The sequence below is a fragment of the Helianthus annuus genome, chromosome 4 (genome assembly GCF_002127325.2).
Source record: "Helianthus annuus cultivar XRQ/B chromosome 4, HanXRQr2.0-SUNRISE, whole genome shotgun sequence".
NCBI lineage: Eukaryota > Viridiplantae > Streptophyta > Magnoliopsida > Asterales > Asteraceae > Helianthus > Helianthus annuus.
The window spans coordinates 196472857-196481249 of NC_035436.2; the positions used below are offsets into that span (position 1 = coordinate 196472857).

Consider the following 8393-nt stretch of genomic DNA (forward strand, 5'->3'; position numbering starts at 1 on the left):
TAGACAATTATTTATATAATTTTGTTCGTCCCTTTAATTATTTTTATGAAAATATGTTTTCTCTTTACAGCACGAAGTATATATATTTCTATATATATAATATAAAAATATTTTTTACATATAATTGAAATTTATTAACTAAGTATGATGACTTAATCTATATATATTAATAAAGGAGATGATTTGGGCTATTTGTCCTTGAATGGTGAAGCCAAATTGATGATGTGGCATCCATTTGTTTAGTGGACTTTGATTTTGGGAGGGAATCATTCTAAATAGCCAAAATCTTAAATCCACGCGGGATCCGTTTTTGTTAGGGTCATCCGATACCCGTGTTTTTTGGATACATATAAAAGCCACAGAGACAACTCACTCTCCTATTTTCCCTGTAAACCTTAACCAAAAACTTCATCGTCGCTTTCATTCTTCTCTCCTCTTCTCCCTGTAAACCCTAACCGAAAACTTCATCGCCGCTTTCATTCTTCTCTCCTCTTCTCCCTGTAAACCCTAACCGAAAGAGGTAACATAGTTGGATTCAAGCGATGGTGGTTTGATATGCCGAACATGATGGTGCTTTAGGGTTTAGAAGACACTGATGCTTTCTGATTGTCCTCTTTTCTATTTCCTTGCGAGTTTCAGGAAAGAGTATTGATCCGGTAAAGTTCTTTTAATGTTCTGTTGTAGATTATATTGTTGATTTGCTGTAAAAATTGAATCGATCGGTATTTTCTCAATCCATCTTGATGTATGTGACAACATGTAATTCAATTATCAATTTAGATTAGGGTTTGTTTTGGTTCATATTTTTTAGATTAGGATTGGTTATTCAGATTTTTAACATTACTGCTTACAAATGATGTTCAACTCTTTTAGAGAAAGCATATTATGGTTCCCCTATTACTAATCAATGATTTTTAGATCCCCTATTGCTTTTTTTTGTTCATTGATGCAGTTTGTATATAACTATATAAGGCTATTGCTGTTCCTATCGAATTGCATCAATTGCATCAGGCGGACAAACATACCAAGCTTGCCTGAGAAGAAAGAGCACATCTAATTTCTCTCACGAATGTATTCATCCGCGATCGAACTAATTGAACTATAGTAAATAAATTGAGTGCAGGTTTTTTTATTTTTGATTTTATTTTTATTTGACGTGTTCAAAAAGTTCGTGTGAAATAAACTATGTATTCGTCGAGAGGGAGTAATGCGTATAGACAGCAACAGCAAGAGTCAAACTCACTTTCATACTCTGGTCAAAATGTAAGGTTAATATTTATTGCTTTTGTTATGCTGTATATATTTGCTTTTGTTATGCTGTCGTACTCTCATATATGAACTAAGAAGAAAGAAAATAAAATATTTTAAAAACCAGTTTGTGGTTTTAAGTAGTAACCTTTAATGTTTTCATTTGTTAACGTAAAATTCAGAAGTTATGTTATGTTTTGCTATTTGGATTGAAAACATGTGATGATGGAACTGGTTCGAAAACTTCTCTGGTCGGGAGTTCGAGAAGGTTGTTCTTATTCTTTTTGAGAAAAGGATTCTCTACTGGTAAGAAAATCACTAAATTATATGTTTACTATTGTATTTTGTTTCAGTAAAGTTAGATCTTTATATTCTTTCGATTCATTTTGTTGATCAGCGATGTTGTTTGTGATTTGTGGTTTTAGGCTTCATAATATGGCCTTTATCAACGGTGTATGAAGTTGAGTATGGTATTTATAACGATGCATTAAGGTACGCGTTGTAATCTTTGTTCTGTTTTTTTTTTTATATTTCAGCACATTTGGGGTTTCGAGTTTCATTATTATGCTTTAACACAATAGATATGTGGCCTGATGGTTGCGTCTTGGCACAAGGTTAGTTAACAATCAATAAATTTTTTTATGAAATTATATTTATCATTTGGTTTCCATGAGTAATACCCAGACTTATTCCGTTTTAACCCGTTTTTATTTAGTATATTAAGATGAAATATAAATAATTGTATGTCTTATGTTGCACCAGCGGATTACAATACCCGTTCTCAACAACATATGGGCAACTCCAACCAAGTCATTTTATATGATTTGATTCGGTATTCCCTTTGCATTATCTTATTTGCATTAGTTTGTTATATATTTCATTTTTGAAATCATCTGCTGTTAGCATATCATCTCTTGGTATATACCTTCATCTTTTCCCAGGAGCTCTACAAGTAGCCGATGCAGAAGACGAGAGGGACCTAAGCGCTGCATGTCATTCCTCTCTTTTCATCTCCAAGAACTCCTACTCGAGCAGTAACAGCGGGTAGGGAAATACCAGGTATACTTGTCCTTCTCTTAGAAAAAGCTCAAGTCAAACTTTTGGCTTGCTACAAACTGGGTTCAGGGACTGCAGGGGAACATTTCCTTTGATCAGACCTACTGGGTCTCTCAATCTAACTATTCTATAACGATATTATCAGATTTCGTTCTACTAATCAACATGAGGCATCAAACTTTGTTTTACATGTTCAATCTCAAACGAGCGCTGATATGAATATCAATCACAAATAATAAATTGCGATTCAATCTCAGACACCACATGTGTTTTTTGTGCTTCCGTTTTAACGCCTAGATTCGTATGTATAATTTCTTTATTTAATTTTGTTTGTTGTTCTATCTCAATTTGTTTTTTTTTTCTGCTGTTGTTTGTTTTTCACATTTGTATAATTTCGTTTTTTAATTTTGTTTGTTATATATATAGGATGAAGTGCCATATCTAAGGATAATGATCCAATGATATAGTATGAAGTCGCATATCTAAGGATAAAGATCGAATAGGATGAACATCGCATGGTAGCGATGAACAATAAAAACCCAATTGCAGATCTATCCAAGGTGCGTAAATGATTTGGATTTCATTTTGATTTTTATCCCGGTTCGATGATCGTATATTACCCATGTTCATTTTTTAATGATTTTTGAAAATCTGTGGGTTCACTTATCACTATCGTTACCCAAATTCAAGATGGATTCATGAAACAATGGCGTTCTTGAAAACAGTCTATAAATGGCGTCGACATCGAACAAAGAATTGGTTTTTTTATCAACCTCAAAGAATGGAAACAGTCTAACAAACGGCGGGGCTTATATGGTTCGTAGTTGCTGATGGCGATGACGAACAATCAAATGATGTCACTCAAAAAATCGGCTGCTGTGACATGTCTATTTGGGCTTGCCTTTAATTTTACTATAAACATGTTCAGATACAACGTATGGGGTGGTTTAATTGGTCATCATGCCAATTACCTTTATTCTAGGGTGTCAAACTTTCAATGGATGCATGATGTCATTAAATGCACTCACATTTGATATTCCAAATGTGACCTCAAGTTGTCACATAATTTCTGGGCATCATAATTCTTTCCCTCCATGTAGGATGGCAAGACTCTGTCAAGACTGTTCTATAAATTTGTGTTCTTTTGAGAGTTCACGGTGATACAATTGTTAGATACATGTAGATACCATTATAAAAGTATATCTTGAACAACCAGATGATATACTTTTGTGGGATCGAAGATGGTAATTTATGTTGCCTTCTTCTTTGAACTCAAAACTGGAAAGTCAAATGCGGGGTTTAAAACTTACAAAATCTATCCTTAAGCTTCATGCTTTATTCGTAATATGTCTTAAGATATAAGTACCAAGGCTATAGGGTGTGGTCATGACCCTCATAGTCTCCATGACCTTCCACATCAGTGTCATGTCACTCACTTTTAATCCGTCATTCAAAACTATTACACTAAGGGTTTGGCCATGACCAAACCACAATTTTCTTATTTTAATTTATTTTTGAGAAAAAGGAAAAGGAAATATTGAAAAAGGAAAGGAGGCCCATGATTGTCATGGTTTAATCCATGTATGTCAACCATGGTGGATGAGACAAGGGGTTGTGTAACAATTCATTAATGGTCCTATATGTCGATCGATGACCCAACCATGCCCCCCACACCCTTTAGCCTAACATGGGAGTATTTTCATAATACTAAATACCAAGTATTGAAAAAGATATATATGGTGTAGTAGATTAATTGATAATACATATGTTTTAACTCTTTATATGCTATTACACAAACTTGATATTTTACATTATTTTTATATTTTTTTTTTGCTCTTGAAATACTTGCTATGTACATTAATTAACATCACATTAAATAAGTTTTGATAGTGGGTGGAATAGTAATGGATGATCTATAAAAGAGTGTTGTTTGGTTTGTAAAGTTAGGTTTTAATAGTATTGCAATGTATTGAATTATTAAATAAGTTTTAGTGAAGAAGAAAAAAAGAAGTTTCTAATTTGTAGGAAAGAAGCATTGTATACATTTGAGAGAAAAGGTATACATGCTAATGTAACTAATTTACTAGGGTATTATGGGGATTGAACCTTTTTACACCCGTGTATAGAACTGTTCAAACTTGATAATTTGTTAAAAAGTTTGTTATTTATTTTGGAATTACCACAAAATGCTCTCGCGTGTGGTGATTCTAAGACTGCTGAACTCAACTTTTCTTCATGCAGGTCAAGAATGCATCGGAAGAACTTTTGCAGTGGCATGCAAGCTAAAAATGACAAAACTAATCCTAAAATCATACATGCAGATGAAGAGATGTGCAACTATAGTCATACATACAGTTTGGTCATTTTTAACCTCAGAGACCTACCCGATCATTGCAATTTATCGTGGAAGATTGCCCATGAATAAAGGTAGTGAGAGGTTGTTGTGCTATATAGATGCGGGAATCCTACGACATCAAGAAATTAAGTGATTCCAAACAGATGTTAAAAGTGTAGTGGTTTCATCAAAAACCCGGCGGTCCATTTAAATCGATTGGGTAAGTGGTTTCTGGTTTAACTGATCGGACCAGCAAATACAGTGATTAATTACAAGATAAATGATCCACATGTTAACTTACTAAATCCGATGAAGATGGCCCAGTATGGTCAATTTGTGTACATTTCTTTGAAGAACATTCTGATTGCTGGCTCATATTTCATTTGAACATTTTTCAGACGGATGATACAAGTTCATATCATTATATTGGTGTTCCGACGTGTTGGACAGGTTCATCACTTTTAATTACATTTATTATAAAAACAATATTGAGTGTCCCTCCCTATAGTTGTCTTTATTCAGTTATATTTCTTATAAAAACAATTTTTTTGTACATTATATCTGCATTAGTTTGAGAAAATGCTATTTTTTTCATTTGGTTTTTGTATTAAGATAGGTTTCCAAGAGGATAAATCTCAAAGACTAACATAAGGTAACTCAAGAAGCTTGGAATTAAAAAGAAAGCCCTTTAAGTAGCGACAAGAACCGCGTACGGTCAAACAATCGTATTCTTCTGTTGTGGAAAGTGCTGGTATATTTCATGAATTGTAATATATATTATAAATATGAGTGGTCAAAAGGGAAGAGCTAGGAGAATCGTGAGTTATTTAGTCAATTTTTCAAAGCGGGTTCTATAATTTTTAGATCTTCATTACTAAATATTTATAATTTGTAGATGTGTGTAGTACCCTCGAATGATATTTGGAATAACTAAGCATAGTAAGTAGGGGTTAAGTTTTTCTTTTGTATCTTTTTGTAAGATTAGATTGGCTAAATAGAGATTAACGGTCATCTATATCTATATATTAATAAATGAGATGATTTGGACCATGTGGCATGTGATGGTGGAGCAATTTTGCTTATGTGGCATGTTATGGTGGATTAGAGGGTGACTTTGAGAGGGAATCTATCTCAATTCTCAACAAACCAAATCAGAAGCTGGACGCGGGATCCGGAAACAACTGGGTCGGACTTTGGGTCAAAACGAATAAGGGCAAAATGGAGTTGGCCAAGGAAAAAAGTAACAAAAGAAATCCACATTTAGCTTATAATTACTTTTTATAACTAATCTTTTCTTTTTAGTTTTGTTACATATATTATGTTTGATGTATGTGCAATAGGATAAAATGAAAAAGACTTTCATCGTCGTTTCTTTACGTTGACCCATATTTAGTCATAACAACTAATGAGGGAATGATCCTTGGATTTGTGCTTTCTGCTGATATCAGATACATTTCTTTAAGGGGCATTAGTTTCTTACGTGGAAATCATAGGTTTGGGTTTAGTCTAAAAAAGTTTGGGTCACTTTTGGACCGAACACGCATACACGTTTAGCTGCTTGGGGTGGCCTTTCGTAAAAAGTATCACTTTGCTTTGGCCAAAGAGCCTACAAACAAAACGAAGACAATCTTGGTGTAAAGGAAGGTCTTTTAATTCCAAAAGTTGAGAATTTGTTTTGGGTTTAGTCTGAACAAGTTTGAGGTTTTCGTTTTTTATTTGTTTTTTACATTGTTTGACGTAAAACGTTTGACTTTTGGTTTAGATGTTTTACTTTAGTATTGCTTAACAGGTTATGACTTTATTATTTGTTCATTTAAATACGATTTGTTTTATGCTTCCAGATTTGAAGAGATCGATTTGTTTGTTGTTTAATAATAACTTACGACGTGTTTTCTCATATATAGGGTTTGCTTCTGCCCTTTCGATTCATCATGAACAAGTTTCAATCTTCAAGCAACTGAAGATAAGATTTCTGAAGACGGAGACGAAGATAAGAGTTTCTATATTCTTTAGTGCACTGCTTCACTAACACAAGGTTCGTCTTTTAATTCCGAAAATCCGGTGCATAAAACCTATGATATTGTTATCGTTAGGCCTTTGAAACTAGATTTGTTTGATATAGCTTTTAGAAGTTATGAGTTATTGTTATGTTTTAACTTTTAAGCCTTAAAAATCTAGATAAAATGTTGTTGTGATTAATTTGTTCATAGACCACTAACTTATTTATTGATTACCAAAATAATAGTTAAATCCAACTCTTATATTAGAGGATGGGATCTTTGCTTTATTCTTTAAAGAACAACAATGCAGATGGTGATTATTTGTGTTTTTATTTATTTCCGGTTGCTTGATGTTACGTTTCTATGATTTGTGAACAAACGACATTGTTTTTGAAGTTGATTCTTTCTTTTCCAGTAGCTTGATGTTGCATTATTCGAGATTTTGATTATAACGGGTTGGCATTATATGCTGAGGAACAGAAGCAGAAATTGAGCTGCCAAGGTAATGCATTAGTCTGATCATCATTACTTAATTTGAGTTTGTGTTTACGTTGATCATGATAAATAATGTTTCATTAGGGATCTGTGATCATCAATGATTTTGCTATATTATTGATTTGAGTGATGATTAAGAGGATGCTTGGATGTACGCCTAAACTTGCAATAATCTGTTTTAAAGAACTAATCATCCCTAACTTTAGTTGAAGATATGAAGTTCAACCGTAGAGTGAGACTTAGGCGTACAACAGGCTTCTTATGGATGATGATATTTGGTGCTTTAATGCTTTGGTATGTGAAAATACATTACTATGATAATGCAAATCATCTATATGATTATTGTTTAAGTTTGTGAAGGCGTTAGTTGATGTAAGAGTATATCATATATGTAACCAAATGAGTGAGACCAAAAACAGGTTATCAATTGTGTATTTCTTAATTGTTCTTGCATATATTTACTTAAGTTGTGCATACCTGATGCATCCACATGTTGGGGGTATATTGGAGTTTGTAGAGAGCCGACCACTTGGCCGTTTGGGTCTTAGGTGGCTGAAGATATACTCGACGAATCTATTTGCTGGCGAGGTCGACAAATTATCACTTGAGGGCAGAGTTTTATTCACAGAAAGTCATTTAGATGGTATAGTTTATTCTGCTGATAGACCTCCTGATGGTGGATGTATGTGCTTGAATGTTGGAGTTTAGTGTTTGGCTGTTTGTATTAATCTTGCTGAAGCTTTAAGAATTCGGTCTCCAGTAACACAGTGATTTCATATAATATTGTGCACTAGGAACAAAGTTGAACATCATATATTATAATAAAATCTCCAACATGTTGATATGTATCAATCGGATTAAAAATAACATAAATCAATAAAACCTTTGATTTTAATCAAAATATTTGATTTAAAGATAGGTGATATTTTGATTTACTAAATACCTTTTCCTTTTATGTTATCATAAAGTAGAATAATACATAAATATAGATAGGTTTAAAATATCAAAACCCGTAGTAGTTTTGATAAAATCATGATATATGTTTTATAAATAGGTTTACCCAATATTCTATAACTTACGATTATTATTTTTAAAATCAATTATGTTTACTATAAGATTAGAGTATTTTAAATCATAAAAGTAGAATAATAAATGTTTATTTTAATATCGAGCATACTTAAATATTGGCTTGTGTAAATGACATTTGATATTTTAATATGTACATATTATAAGAGAATATTTCTATAAGTATTTAATAG

At 32.7% G+C, this 8393-nt stretch overlaps 1 long non-coding RNA gene across 6 annotated transcripts; it reads left to right on the plus strand.

The window, feature by feature from the left end:
• Positions 1–209: 209 nt before the first annotated feature.
• On the plus strand, positions 210–7533 carry LOC110937786. Of its 6 annotated transcripts, XR_004890792.1 has the most exons (11): positions 211–1554; positions 1674–1740; positions 1830–1862; positions 2011–2080; positions 2190–2307; positions 2731–2864; positions 4546–4859; positions 5038–5089; positions 6544–6674; positions 7055–7141; positions 7219–7532. It is a non-coding gene; the product is annotated as an uncharacterized LOC110937786 (long non-coding RNA). The 6 variants fall into 6 exon arrangements; XR_004890793.1 differs by having other exon boundaries at positions 210–1263; positions 1431–1554; positions 1674–2080; positions 7219–7533; XR_004890790.1 differs by having other exon boundaries at positions 1674–1862.
• Positions 7534–8393: the final 860 nt, after the last annotated feature.